This window comes from Bos indicus, chromosome 5 (genome assembly GCF_029378745.1).
Source record: "Bos indicus isolate NIAB-ARS_2022 breed Sahiwal x Tharparkar chromosome 5, NIAB-ARS_B.indTharparkar_mat_pri_1.0, whole genome shotgun sequence".
NCBI classification, from domain to species: Eukaryota; Metazoa; Chordata; class Mammalia; order Artiodactyla; family Bovidae; genus Bos; species Bos indicus.
In genome coordinates this window covers 14,119,147-14,135,733 of record NC_091764.1, presented here as the reverse complement: position 1 = coordinate 14,135,733, position 16,587 = coordinate 14,119,147, and positions in this window count along the sequence as shown.

The window sequence follows — 16,587 nt, the reverse complement described above, 5'->3', positions numbered from 1 at the left end:
CAAAACATCACTGAAATAAATTAAAGATATAAATGAATGGAAATATATCTCATATTCATGGCTTGAAAGTTTGGATATTGTTAAAATGTGAATATTAAATGTCAATTATTAAAATACCAAAGCAATCTATAGATTCAATGCAATCCCTATCAAAATCACAGTGATATTTTATGCAGAAATAGAACAACCCATTCAAAAATCTATATGGAATCTCAAATCCAAAATCTCTAAAACAATATTGAAAATAAATAACATTACATTTTGAGTTAATTTTTGTGTATGGTGTTAGCAAGTGTTCTAGTTTCATTCTTTTACGAGTGGTTGACCAAATTTCCCAGCACCACTTGTTAAAGAGATTGTCTTTAATCCATTGTATAGTCTTGCCTCCTTTGTCAAAGATAAGGTGTCCATAAGTGCATGGATTTATCTCTGGGCTTTCTATTTTGTTCCACTGATCTATATTTCTGTCTTTGTGCCAGTACCATACTGTCTTGATAACTGTGGCTTTGTAATAGAGTCTAAAGTCAGGTAGGTTGATTCCTGCAGTTCCATTCTTCTTTCTCAGGATCGCTTTGGCTATTCGAGGTTTTTTGTATTTCCATACAAATTGTGAAATTATTTGTTCTAGCTCTGTGAAGAATACTGTTGGTAGCTTGATAGGGATTGCGTTGAATCTATAAATTGCTTTGGGTAGTATACTCATTTTCACTATAGTGATTCTTCCAATCCATGAACATGGTATATTTCTCCATCTATTAGTGTCCTCTTTGATTTCTTTCACCAGTGTTTTATAGTTTTTTATATATAGGTCTTTAGTTTCTTTAGGTAGATATATTCCCAAGTATTTTATTCTTTCTGTTGCAATGGTGAATGGAATTGTTTCCTTAATTTCTCTTTCTGTTTTCTCATTATTAGTGTATAGGAATGCAAGGGATTTCTGTGTGTTGATTTTATATCCTGCAACTTTACTATAGTCATTGATTAGTTCTAGTAATTTTCTGGTGGAGTCTTTAGGGTTTCTATGTAGAGGATCATGTCATCTGCAAATAGTGAGAGTTTTACTTCTTCTTTTCCAATTTGGATTCCTTTTATTTCTTTTTCTGCTCTGATTGCTGTGGTCAAAACTTCCAAAACTATGTTGAATAGTAATGGTGAAAGTGGGCACCCTTGTCTTGTTCCTGACTTTAGAGGAAATGCTTTCAATTTTTCACCATTGAGGATAATGTTTGCTGTGGGTTTGTCATATATAGCTTTTATTATGTTGAGGTATGTTCCTTCTATTTCTGCTTTCTGGAGAGTTCTTATCATAAATGGGTGTTGAATTTTGTCAAAGGCTTTCTCTGCATCTACTGAGATAATCATATGGTTTTTATTTTTCAAAAATAAACTCAAAATGGATTAAAGATCTAAACGTAAGACCAGAAACTATAAAACTCCTAGAGGAGAACATAGGCAAAAGATTCTCGGACATACATCACAGCAGGATCCTCCATGACCCACCTCCCAGAATATTGGAAATAAAAGCAAAAATAAACACATGGGACCTAATTAACCTTAAAAGCTTCTGCACATCAAAGGAAACTATTAGCAAGGTGAAAAGACAGCCTTCAGAATGGGAGAAAATAATAGCAAATGAAGCAACTGACAAACAACTAATCTCAAAAATATACAAGCAACTCCTACAGCTCAACTCCAGAAAAATAAATGACCCAATCAAAAAATAGGCCAAAGAATTAAATAGACATTTCTCCAAAGAAGACATACAGATGGCTAACAAACACATGAACAGATGCTCAACATCACTCATTATCAGAGAAATGCAAATCAAAACCACTATGAGGTACCATTTCACACCAGTCAGAATGGCTGCGATCCAAAAGTCTACAAATAATAAATGCTGGAGAGGGTGTGGAGAAAAGGGAACCTTCTCACACTGTTGGTGGGAATGCAAACTAGTACAGCCACTATGGAGAACAGTGTGGACATTCCTTAAAAAACTGAAAATAGAACTGCCTTATGATCCAGCAATCCCACTGCTGGGCATACACACTGAGGAAACCAGAAGGAAAAGAGACACGTGTACCCCAATATACATCGCAGCACTGTTTATAATAGCCAGGACATGGAAGCAACCTAGATGCCCATCAGCAGATGAATGGATAAGAAAACAGTGGTACATATACACAATGGAGTATTACTCAGCCATTAAAAAGAATACATTTGAATCAGTTCTAATGAGGTGGATGAAACTGGAGCCTATTATACAGAGTGAAGTAAGCCAGAAGGAAAAACACCAATACAGTATACTAATGCATATATATGGAATTTAGAAAGATGGTAACAATAACTCTGTGTACGAGACAGCAAAAGAGACAGTGATGTATAGAACAGTCTTATGGACTCTGTGGGAGAGGGAGAGGGTGGGAAGATTTGGGAGAATGGCATTGAAACATATAAAATATCATGTATGAAACGAGATGCCAGTCCAGGTTCGATGCATGATACTGGATGCTTGGGGCTAGTGCACTGGGACGACCCAGAGGGATGGTATGGGGAGGGAGGAGGGAGGAGGGTTCAGGATGGGGAACACATGTATACCTGTGGTGGACTCATTTTGATATTTGGCAAAACTTATACAATTATGTAAAGTTTAAAAATTAAATAAGACTTAAAAAAATTTAAAAAAAAAAGAAAATAACAAAATGGGAAACTGACACTTCATGTTTACAAAACTTAGTATGAAGTTATGATAATTAAAATAGTATCGTATTGACATAAAGACAGATACATACGCTAATGGGATAAACCAGGCAGTTCAAATGTAAGTCCTCATGTATATGGTTAAATAAGTTTTGAGAAAACTAATCAATGGGAAAAGTAGTCTTCAATAAATGGTGCATTTAAACTGTATATAGACATGCAAAGTAATGACTCTGGAGCCTTACCTGACACCATATATAGATCAGATCAGATCAGTCGCTCAGTCATGTCCGACTCTTTGCAACCCCATGAATCACAGCACGCCAGGCTTCCCTGTCCATCACCAACTCCCAGAGTTTACTGAGACTCACGTCCATCGAGTCACTATGCCATCCAGCCATCTCATCCTCTGGCATCCTCTTCTCCTCCTGCCCCCAATCCCTCCCAGCATCAGAGTCTTTTCTAATGAGTCAACTGTTCGCATGAGGTGACCAAAGTACTGGAGTTTCAGCTTGAGCATCATTCCTTCCAGTGAACACCCAGGGCTGATCTCCTTTAGAATGGACTGGTTGGTTCTCCTTGCAGTCCAAGGGACTCTCAAGAGTCTTCTCCAACACCACAGTTTAAAAGCATCAATTCTTCGGCACTCAGCCTTCTTCAGAGTCCAACTCTTACATCCATACATGACCACAGGAAAAACCATAGCCTTGACTAGACGAACCTTTGTTGGCAAAGTAATGTCTCTGCTTTTGAATATGCTATCTAGGTTGGTCATAACTTTCCTTTCAAGGAGCAAGCGTCTTTTAATTTCATGGCTGCAGTCACCATCTGTAGTGATTTTCGAGCCCAGAAAAATAAAGTCTGACACTGTTTCCACTGTTTCCCCATCTATTTCCCATGAAGTGATGGGACCAGATGCCATGATCTTTGTTTTCTGAATGTTGAGCTTGAAGCCAACTTTTTCACTCTCCTCTTTCACTTTCATCAAGAGGCTTTTGAGTTCCTCTTCACTTTCTGCCATAAGGGTGGTGTCATCTGCATATCTGAGGTGATTGATATTTTTCCCGGCAATCTTGATTCCAGCTTTTGTTTCTTCCAGTCCTGCCTTTCTCATGATGTACTCTGCATATAAGTTAAATAAGCAGGGTGACAATATACAGCCTTGACGTACTCCTTTTCCTATTTGGAACCAGTCTGTTGTTCCACATCCAGTTCTAACTGTTGCTTCCTGACCTGCATACAAATTTCTCAAGAGGCAGATCAGGTGGTCTGGTATTCCCATCTCTTACAGAATTTTGCACAGTTTATTGTGATCCACACTGTCAAAGGCTTTGGCATAGTCAATAAAGCAGAAAGAGATGTTTTTCTGGAACTCTCTTGCTTTTTCGATGATCCAGCAGATGTTGGCAATTTGATCTCTGGTTCCTCTGTCTTTTCTAAAACCAACTTGAACATCAGGGAGTTCACGGTTCACGTATTATTGAAGCCTGGCTTGGAGAATTTTGAGCATTAGTTTACTAGCATGTGAGATGAGTACAATTGTGCAGTAGTTTGACCATTCTTTGGCATTGCCTTTCTTTGGGGTTGGAATGAAAACTGAACTTTTCCAGTTCTGTGGCCACTGCTGAGTTTTCCAAATTTCCTGGCATACTGAGTGAAGCACTTTCACAGCATCATCTTTCAGAATTTGGAACAGCTCAACTGGAATTCTATCACCTCCACTAGCTTTGATTGTAGTGAGGCTTTCTAAGGCCCACTTGACTTCACATTCCAGGATATCTGGCTCTAGGTCAGTGATCACACCATCGTGATTATCTGGGTCTTGAAGATCTTTTTTATACAGTTCTTCTGTGTATTCTTGCCACCTCTTCTTAATATCTTCTTCTTCTGTTAGGTCCATACCATTTCTGTCCTTTATAGAGCCCATCTTTGCATGAAATGTTCCTTTGGTATATCTGATTTTCTTGAAGAGATCTCTAGTCTTTCCCATTATGTTGTTTTCCTCTATTTCTTTGCATTGATTGCTGAAGAAGGCTTTCTTGTCTCTTCTTGCTATTCTTTGGAACTCTGCATTCAGATGTTTATATCTTTCCTTTTCTCCTTTGCTTTTCACTTCTCTTCCTTTCACAGCTATTTGTAAGGCCTCCCCAGGCAGCCATTTTCCTTTTTTTGCATTTCTTTTCAATGGGAATTGTCTTGATCCCTGTCTCTTGTACAATATCGCGAACCTCATTCCATAGCTCATCAGGCACTCTATCTATCAGATCTAGGCCCTTAAATCTATTTCTCACTTCCACTGGATAATCATAAGGGATTGGATTTAGGTCATACCTGAATGGTCTAGTGGTTTTCTCTACTTTCTTCAATTTAAGTCTGAATTTGGCAATAAGGAGTTCATGGTCTGAGTCACAGTCAGCTCCTGGTCTTGTTTTTGCTGACTGTATAGAGCTTCTCCATCTTTGGCTGCAAGGAAAATAATCAATCTGATTTCAGTGTTGACCATTTGGTGATGTCCATGTATAGAGTCTTCTCTTGTGTTGTTGGAAGAGGGTGTTTGTTATGACCAGTGCATATTCTTGGCAAAACTCTATTAGTCTTTGCCCTGCTTCATTCCGTATTCCAAGGCCAAATTTGCCTGTTACTCCAGGTGTTTCTTGACTTCCTACTTTTGCATCCCAGTCCCCTATTATGAAAAGGACATCTTTTTTGGGTGTTAGTTCTAAAAGGTCTTGTAGGTCTTCATAGAACCGTTCAACTTCAGCTTCTTCAGCATTACCGGTTGGGGCATAGACTTGGATTACTGTGATATTGTATGGTTTGCCTTGGAAATGAACAGAGATCATTCTGTCGTTTTTGAGAGTGCATCCAAGTACTGCATTTAGGACTCTTTTGTTGACCATGATGGCTACTCCATTTCTTCTGAGGGATTCCTGCCTACAGTAGTAGATATAATGGTCATCTGAGTTAAATTCACCCATTCCAGTCCATTTCAGTTTGCTGATTCCTAGAATGTCGACTTTCACTCTTGCCATCTCTTGTTTGACCACTTTCAATTTGCCTTGATTCATGGACCTGACATTCCAGGTTCCTATGCAATATTGCTCTTCACAGCATCGGACCTTGCTTCTATCACCAGTCAGATCCACAGCTGGGTATTGTTTTTGCTTTGGCTCCATCCCTTCATTCTTTCTGGAGTTATTTCTCCAGGGATCTCTAGTAGCATATTGGGCACTACTGACCTGGGGAGTTCCTCTTTCAGTATACTATCATTTTGCCTTTTCATAGTTTTCATGGGGTTCTCAAGGGAAGAATACTGAAGTGGTTTGCCATTCCCTTCTCCAGTGGACCACATTCTGTCAGATCTCTCCACCATGACCCGCCCATCTTGGGTGGCCCCACGGGCATGGCTTAGCTTCATTGAGTTAGACAAGGCTGTGGTCCTAGTGTGATTAGATTGACTAGGTTTCTGTGAGTATGGTTTCAGTGTGTTTCCCCTCTGATGCCTTCTTGCAATACCTACCGTCTTACTTGGGTTTCTCTTACCTTTGGCGTGGGGTATCTCTTCACGGCTGCTCCAGCAAAGCACAGCCATTGCTCCTTACCTTGGACGAGGGGTATCTCCTCACCACCGCCCTTCCTGACCTTCAACGTGGGATAGCTCCTCTAGGACCTCCTGCGTCCACGCAGCCAGGGCTCCTTGGATGTGGGGTTGTTCCTCCTGGCCACCGTTCCTGGCCTCAGGCTTAGGGGTGTGGGGTATCTCTTCCTGGCCGCCGCCCCTGACCTCGGATGCAGGGTAACTCCTCTCGGCCGCCCCCCGCCCATATACAGAACTTAACTTAAAAATCATCAAGGATATAAATGAAAAAGCTAAAGCAATGAAAGTCTCAGAAGGCAACATAGGACAAAATCTTCATGATATTAAAATTGCCAATGATTTCTTAAATACAAAGGCACAGGTAACAAAAAATTAGACAATATAGACTTATAAAGCTTTTTTTTTTAATATGTGGATCAAAAGACACTATCAACAGAGTACAAAGGCAACCTGTAGAATGGAGATGTTATTTTCAAATCATATATCTGATAAGTACTAAATCCAGTATTTGTGAAGAACTCCCAAGACTCACTAGCAGCAACAACAACAAAAACCTAATGCAAAATCATGCAAGAAACCTGAATAAATTATTCTCCAAAAAAGATATACACATAGCCAGTAACATACACATGAAAACATGGTGAACATCACCAATCATTCAGTTCAGTTCAGTTCAGTCTCCCAGTCATGTCCGACTCTTTGTGACCCCATGAATCGCAGCACGCCAGGCCTCCCTGACCATCACCAACACCAGGAGTTCACTCAGACTCACGTCCATCGAGTCGGTGATGCCATCCAGGCATCTCATCCTCTGTCGTCTCCTTCTCCTCCTGCCCCCAATCCCTCCCAGCATCACAGTCTTTTCCAATGAGTCAACTCTTCACATGAGGTGGCCAAAGTACTGGAGTTTCAGCTTTAGCATCAGTCTTTCCGAAGAACACCTGGGACTGATCTCCTTCAGAATGGACTGGTTGGATCTCCTTGCAGTCCACGGAACTCTCAAGAGTCTTCTCCAACACCACAGTTCAAAAGCATCGATTCTTCGGCACTCAGCCTTCTTCACAGTCCAACTCTCACATCCATACATGACTACTGGAAAATCTGTAGCCTTGACTACAGACCTTTGTTTGCAAAGTAATGTCTCTGCTTTTTATTTTTATTTTTTTTCCATTTTATTTTATTTTTTAACTTTACAATATTGTATTGGTTTTGCCATATATCAACATGAATCCACCATAGGTATACACGTGTTCCCCATCCTGAACCCTCCTCCTTCCTCCCTCCCCTTACCATGCCTCTGGGTCGTCTCAGCGTACCAGCCCCAAGTATCTAGTATCGTGCATCGAACCTGGACTGGCAACTCGTTTGATATATGATATTATACATGTTTCAATGCCATTCTCCCAAATCATCCCACCCTCTCCCTCTCCCACAGAGTCCAAAAGACTGTTCTAATCATCAGTGTCTCTTTTGCCGTCTCGTATACAGGGTTATTGTTACCATCTTTCTAAATTCCATATATATGTGTTAGTAGTACATAATGAGAAATGCTGGACTGGAAGAAACACAAGCTGGAATCAAGATTGCTGGGAGAAATATCAATCACCTCAGATATGCAGATGACACCACCCTTATGGCAGAAAGTGAAGAGGAACTCAAAAGCCTCTTGATGAAAGTGAAAGAGGAGAGTGAAAAAGTTGGCTTCAAGCTCAACATTCAGAAAACAAAGATCATGGCATCTGGTCCCATCACTTCATGGGAAATAGATGGGGAAACAGTGGAAACAGTGTCAGACTTTATTTTTCTGGGCTCCAAAATCACTACAGATGGTGACTGCAGCCATGAAATTAAAAGACGCTTGCTCCTTGAAAGGAAAGTTATGACCAACCTAGATAGCATATTCAAAAGCAGAGACATTACTTTGCCAACAAAGGTTCGTCTAGTCAAGGCTATGGTTTTTCCTGTGGTCATGTATGGATGTGAGAGTTGGACTGTGAAGAAGGCTGAGTGCCGAAGAATTGATGCTTTTGAACTGTGGTGTTGGAGAAGACTCTTGAGAGTCCCTTGGACTGCAAGGAGATCCAACCAGTCCATTCTGAAGGAGATCAGCCCTGGGATTTCTTTGGAAGGAATGATGCTAAAGCTGAAACTCCAGTACTTTGGCCACCTCATGCGAAGAGTTGACTCATTGGAAAAGACTGTGATGCTGGGAGGGATTGGGGGCAGGAGGAGAAGGGGATGCCAGAGGATGAGATGGCTGGATTGCATAGTGACTCGATGGACGTGAGTCTCAGTAAACTCTGGGAGTTGATGATGGACAGGGAGGCCTGGCGTGCTGTGATTCATGGGGTCGCAAAGAGTCGCACACGACTGAGATACTGATCTGATCTGATCTGACATGATACTGTATTGGTGTTTTTCTTTCTGGCTTACTTCACTCTGTATAATAGGCTCCAGTTTCATCCATCTCATTAGAGCTGATTCAAATGTATTCTTTTTAATGGCTGAGTAATACTCCATTGTGTATATGTACCACAGCTTTCTTATCCATTCCTCTGCTGATGGACATCTAGGTTGCTTCCATGTCCTGGCTATTATAAACAGTGCTGCAATGAACAATGGGGTACATGTGTCTCTTTCAATTTTGGTTTCCTTGGTGTGTATACGTAGTAGTGGGATTGCTGGGTCATAAGGCAGTACTGTTTCCAGTTTTTTAAGGAATCTCCACGCTGTTCTCCATAGTGGCTGTACTAGTTTGCATTCCCACCAACAGTGTAAGAGGGTTCCCTTTTCTCCATACCCTCTCCAGCATTTATTGCTTGTAGACTTTTGGATCACAGCCATTCTGACTGGCGTGAAATGGTACCTCATTGTGAATTTGATTTGCATTTCTCTGATAATGAGTGATGTTGAGCATCTTTTCATGTGTTTGTTAGCCATCTATATGTTCTTTGGAGAAATGTCTATATAGTTCTTTGGCCCATTTTCTGATTGGGTCATTTATTTTTCTGGAATTGAGCTGTAGGAGTTGCTTGTATTTAATATGCTATCTAGGTTGGTCATAACCTCCTTCCAAGGAGTAAGAATCCTTTAATTTCATGGCTGCAATCACCATCTGCAGTGATTTTGGAGCTCAAAAAAATAAAGTCTGACACTGTTTCCCCATCTATTTCCCATTAAGTGATGGGACCAGATGCCATGATCTTCAACTTTTTCACTCTCCTCTCTTACTGTCATCAAGAGGGTTTTTAGTTCCTCTTCACTTTCTGCCGTAAGGATGGTGTCATCTGCATATCTGAGGTGATTGATATTTCTCCCGGCAATCTTGATTCCAGCTTGTGCTTCTTCCAGCCCAGCATTTCTCATAATGTACTCTGAATAGAAGTTAAATAAGCAGGGTGACAATATACAGCCTTGACGTACTCCGTTTCCTATTTGGAACCAGTCTGTTGTTCCATGTCCAGTTCTAACTGTTGCTTCCTGACCTGTATCCAGGTTTCTCAAGAGGCAGGTCAGGTGGTCTGGTATTCCCATCTCTTTCAGCATTTCCCACATTTTATTGTGATCCACACAGTCAAAGGCTTTGGTATAGTCAATAAAGCAGAAATAGATGTTTTTCTGGAACTCTCTTGCTTTTTTGATGATCCAGCAGATGTTGGCAATTTGATCTCTTGTTCCTCTGCCTTTTCTAAAACCAGCTTGAACATCTGGAAGTTCATGGTTCATGTATTGCTGAAGCCTGGCTTGGAGAATTTTGAGCATTACTTTACTAGCGTGTTAGATGAGTGCAATTTTGCAGTAGTTTGAGCATTCTTTGGCATTGCCTTTTTTTGGGATTGGAATGAAAACTGACCTTTTCCAGTCCTGTGGCCACTACTGCGGTTTCCAAATTTGCTGGCATATTGAGCGCAGCACTTTCACAGCATCATCTTCCAGGATTTGAAATAGCTCCATTGGAATTCCATCACCTCCACTAGCTTTGTTTGCAGTGATGCTTTCTAAGGCCCACTTGACTTCACAGACAGCCAGGATGTCTGGCTCTAGGTCAGTGGTCACAGCATCGTGATTATCTTGGTCGTGAAGATCTTTTTTTGTACAATTCTGTGTATTCTTACCACCTCTTCTTAATATCTTCTGCTTCTGTTAGGTCCATACCATTTCTGTCCTTTACCGAGCCCATCTTTGCATGAAATGTTCCCTTGGTATCTCTAATATTCTTGAAGAGATCTCTAGTCTTTCCCATTCTGTTGTTTTCCTCTATTTCTTTGCATTGATCACTGAGGAAGGCTTTCTTGTCTCTTCTTGCTATTCTTTGGAACTCTGCATTAGGGATATACAAATTAAAACTACAAGGAAATACTCAAAAAAAAAAAAAAAAAAGCTAGAACAAAATAAGCATGGGAAAGGTGTGGGGAAACTGAAACCACCGTGCACTGCTGTAGAAATGAAAAATGGTGCACCTTCTATAGGAAACAGTACTGTGGTTCTTAATAAAAGAATTACCATATGATCTGCAGATGCCTTTTCTCAGTATACACCCAAAAGAATAGGAAGTATGTTCTCAAAGAGACATTTGTATACATATGTTCATAGAATAAGTTGTGGGTTGTCATTTCCTCCTCCATGGTATCTTCCCAACCCAGAGATCAAACCACATCTCCTGTGTCTCCTGCATTGGCAGGCAGATTCCTTACCACTGCACCACTTGCAAAGCACCAAAATGTGAAAGCAACCCAACTACCCACAGAGGGATGAATGGATAAGCAAAATGTGATACACACACGCAACCGAATATGATGCAACCGAAAAATGAAGGAAATCTGACATAGGTGACAACATGCATGAGTTTTGAGGACATTATTCTAAGTGCAATAAGCCAGTCACATAAAGACAAACTGTATAATTTCACTTACATGTCATAGAGTAGTAAAAATCATGAAAACAGAGAATATAAAGATGAGTTCCAAACAGAGGGGGAATGGGGACTTATTGTTTAACGGATACAATTTCAATTTCAAGATGAAGATGATTATTAGGATGGATTTGGGTGGTCACAAAACAATAAGAATATTTAATGTTATGAACTGTACACCTAAAATGTTAAATTTTATGTTATGTGTATTTTACCAAAATTTTTACAAATTTTTATTTTAAAAATATCATACTTAACAAAACATCTGGAGAAGGAAATGGCAACCTACTCCAGTACTCTTGCCTGGAAAATCCCATTGTTGTAGGAGCCTGGTAGGCTACAGTCCATGGGGTCGCAAAGAGTCGGACATGACTAAGCGACTTTGCTCTCTTTCTTAACAAAACATCATTCCTATTTTCCTGTCAGGAGGAAAGGAAAAGGTAGGAAATCATTGACACGTAAGAAAAAAGTTCTTACGTGTCAGATTTCATTACTATTGTGTTCTATTACCTAAAAGAGTAAACTGCTTAGAAAATTGATCTGTGGAACATTGAGACATCCAGGAATCTTGGAAATATTTTGAGGTTGGTTGTATCAGGTTTTTGAACCAAATAAACTAACCAACACCTAACCTGTATCTAAGAACAAAGTCAAGGAGTAAAGAGGTGAAACAAAATGAATCAGAGTCAACCATGTTATTTCTATTTCTGTTAAATTCATAGATTAGAAAATTTTAAACATTATATTTCTAATAACATATTAAAAGTTTTCACAACATTCCTCCAATAAGTAGTAAACATTTATCAGTTTCTCAACAACTGGGTTAATCTAACTAGCAAAATTCTATCTGTTATGGGGTTGGCCTCATCCTAGTCTATTTGGGGACAGGGTCCTATTAACACTCTCCTTTGAGGACTCAGAGGTCTGAGCAATTCTTGATCCACATCAGTCAAACTGCCCATCCCTAGGGAGATATATGTTAGCAGAGAGCAGGTGTTTCCTAGTAGGGAAAACCCAGGTACTGACTGAGGTGGACTTCTTAAATCTATCCCTGAACTAAGACTCACATTACCAAATTAATAGATTTGGCTTTAAATTGTTTGTGTTTCTTAAAGCTTTTTTTTTTCTTTTTACTACTTTTTTTCTGGGAAATAAAGCATAGACTTATCACTATTATGCCAACAATTATTTGAATTATTTGATTGGCAGATGATACTGCATTCATAAAACTCATTTGCTTATTGTACTTTCTTTTATCAATTGAATTATTCTCCCTCTTTTATGTAAAAATGAGATACAAATCAGTTGACTAGAAAAGATTAAACTTCTATAATCTTTATTTTGAGTATCTGGATGGATTTGTGGCTTAAAACAAGATGTTTTCAGTTAAATGTAATATACATAAAAAATAAGTTAAATTGTCACAGTTTGGCAAAAAGGAGTCTCTTCAAGATGACTCCTTTGAATAAACTTCTGATAATATTCAAATTGATAGTTTTTCCCTCAAAAAATCAAAATAATAAGACAAAACCCTATATATTAAAGTGAAAATACTATTAGTACCAATATTTGTGGCCTAGGAGTTTTCATTACAGTGCTATATACAAGCATATGGGATAAAGTAGGATAGCACACAAATTGTTATCATTTTGAAACATGAAAGAAAAATCTGTTAAAAAGTCTTTCTTTTTTTGTATATTTGCAAAAAACAATAAGCTTACTTTAGGTTTATATTTAATTAAAACCTCCCCTCACCTTTTAAAATCATATTGGCCACCTAATGTGAAGTCATCTCATTGGAAAAGACCCTGGTGCTGGGAAAGATTGAGGTCAAGAGAAGAAGGGGGAGACAGAGGAAGAAATGGTTGGATGGCATCACCAAGTCAATGGACATGAGTTTGAGTAAACTTTGGGAGATAGTCATGCTGCATTTCATGGGGTTGCAAAGAGTCAGACACAACTTGTGGACTGAATAACAATCATGCTAGTTACCATTAGTTTGCTATAACAAGGTAACCCACCAGGTGACTTAAAAAAAAGTCTCAAATTTATAGAAGCTAGAAGTCCAAAATCAACACACAGGCAGGGTTGGTTCCTTTTGAGGGCTATGAGGGAAGGGTCTGTTCCAGGTGCTTCTCCTTGATTGGCAGATGGCATTCATCTCTCTACTGTCTCTTCTCCTGCCATCTTTCCTATAGGTATTTCTGTTTGTTAAAAAGTTCCCCTTTTTATAAGGACACCGGTAATACAGGATTGGAGCCTGCCCAAATGACCTCATTTTATCGTTCTAAAGACCTGCCTCCAAATAAGATCACATTCTGAGACACTGGAATATAAGACATATGAACTCACAGGGAGGACACAATTCAATCCATAACAAAAATTGTATTGAAATCACACAGCTGCCACAAAGATTAGAAGTACATAACTTTCCTCTATTTGATCTCTGCCTTAGCATTCTGAAATTGACTCAGAAGAGTAAAAGTCAGTTATTATTTTTAACTTTACCAGAAAACTAATAATATTTCTCTTATAGACATGAATAATACAATTCATTATGGTTAAATTTTAGAGAATGTTGGGAGGGTTTCCCATTTTAAATTTCGCTTTCTACTCAGAATTACCTTAAGAGCAAGTATAATTTTTCTTATTTTATTGAAGAGGAAATAGGTACTGGGACATCAAATAAATAATTGAATGCCACCCATCTCTGGACAAATGCAAGATGTGAATCATGTGACTATAAACATATTCTTAGATATATATTACATTCCCTCTCACTGAGTAAATTATTATGCATAGATGGTTCTCTAAGCTCAATGGATAAGAGAATGTTCAAGGCTGTAGATACATTTCTGCCAATTTGATATGTAAAAGGATGGGTATAATTTTCTTATTCAGCTTGCTGTTTATTTCACCCAATCTTTACATCATATGAAGCACCATGATATTCAGTTCTGGGGAATATCCATTATGATTTAGCAGGGTTTCTAAGCTAGTGAAGATTTCTCTACATTTATCTGTGGTAGTCTTTGCCTTTGGTCAGTTATTCCTGGATGCTATCAAACTTTGGAACTATCTAGCATCAATTTTTCAATATGAACTTCCTTGACCATATAGTAAATAGCCATATAAACATTTCTTCTTTTCAGCTACATTTGCTAGCCAAGGGGACACTGGTCAACATTCTCATGGAGGCTGCAGATGTCTTGGGGTCCAGCACTAAAACCCAGTACTCTTATTATCATAATTTGCAAAGGCCCTAAGTGTGATTATAGCTTGAAGTTTAGCTTGCAAATTTTTAGTTCAGTTTTATTTTTCTTTTTTTTCCCTTGCCTTAGGGGATTTTTGTTACTCTCCTGCAAGAACACGTTTATATTAACAAATGCTTTCTATATTTTTCATAATTTATGGGCATTTTTTATTAGGAATTGTTTCAGAGCATCTGTCTTGGCATATTAATGGCAAAGGAAGTCCAAGTTTTCTCTACTTTCTGCCAATATAGTAAACAAAGAACTTTGAGCTTTTAAGTTCCTCTAAAAGAACATAAGGCTCTGAAAAGAGATAAGGATACAAAAAGCAAAGAGCTTGACAACAAGGTAAACTTTGCAGGTTGGCCACAAATTTTATAAATCAACAAGTTCAGTTCAGTTTGGTCACTCAGTCATGTCCGACTCTTTGTGACCCCATGAATCGCAGCACGCCAGGACTCCCTGTCCATCACCAACTTTCAGAGTTCATCCAAACTCATGTCCATCAAGTCAGAGATGCTGTCCAGCCATCTCATCCTCTGTCATCCCCTTCTCCCCCTCCTCCCAATCCCTCCCATCATCAGGGTCTTTTCCAATGAGTCAAATATTCGCATGACGTGGCCAAAGTACTGGAGTTTCAGCTTTAGCATCAGTCCTTCCAAAGAACACCCAGGACTGATCTTTATTCTTCCCTATCTTTTTATTTTATTTATTTATTTATTTTACTTTACAATATTTTATTGGTTTTGCCATATATCAAAGAATGGATTGGTTGGACCTCCTTGTAGTTCAAGGGACTCGCAACAGTCTTCTCCAACACCACAGTTCAAAAGCATCAATTCTTTGGTGTTCAGATTTCTTCATAGTCCAACTCTCACATCCATACATGACCACTGGAAAAACCATAGCCATGACTAGATGGGCCTTTGTTGGCAAAGTAATGTCTCTGCTTTTGAATATGCTATCTGGGTCGGTCATAACTTTCCTTCCAAGAAGTAAGTGTCTTTTAATTTCATGGCTGCAGTCACCATCTGCACTGATTTTGGAGCCCAGAAAAATAAAGTCTGACACTGTTTCCACTGTTTCCCCATCTATTTGCCATGAAGTGATGGGACCAGATGCCATGATCTTCGCTTTCTGAATGTTGAGCTTTAAGCCAACTTTTTCACTTTCCTCTTTCACCTTCATCAAGAGGCTTTTGAGTTCCTCTTCACTTTCTGCCATAAGGGTGGTGTCATCTGCATATCTGAGGTGATTGATATGTCTCCCGGCAATCTTGATTTCAGCTTGTGCTTCTTCCAGCCCAGCGTTTCTCATGATGTACTCTGCATAGAAGTTAAATAAGCAGAGTGACAATATACAGCCTTGACATACTCCTTTTCCTATTTGGAACCAGTCTGTTGTTCCATGTCCAGTTCTAACTGTTGCTTCCTGACCTACCTACAGGTTTCTCAAGAGGCAGGTCAGGTGGTCTGGTATTCCCATATCTTTCAGAAATTTCCACAGTTTCTTGTGATCCACATAGTCAAAGGGTTTGGCATAGTTCAATAAAGCAGAAATAGATGTTTTTCTGGAACTCTCTTGCTTTTTTGATGATCCAGGGCATGTCGGTAATTTGATCTCTGGTTCCTCTACCTTTTCTAATACCAGGTTGAACATATGGAAGTTCACAGTTCACAGATTGCTGAAGCCTGGCTTGGAGAATTTTGAGCCTTACTTTACTAGCATGTGAGATGAGTGCAATTGTGCAGTAGTTTGAGCATTCTTTGGCATTGCTTTTCTTTGGGATTGGAATGAAAACTCCTTTTGCAGTCCTGTGGCCACTGCTGAGTTTTCCAAATTTGCTGGCATATTGAGTGCTGCACTTTCACAAAGACATAATCAAAAATTGTTCACCGAAGTGGTACAATATTTGTGCCACTTCTATCAAATTTGGGTTTTTATAGCCAATGAAAATAATTTTCCTCTTCAATGTGATGCTATTTGTAGCCACCGAAATCATGATATCATTTTACTTTTGTAAAGAAAGCAGAAATTTATTATAAATAAATATAAAGTAAAAGCTCCACATCACTTCTATAGTTATTTTTATATATATTATATGAAATGGATACTCTAAAAAGAAT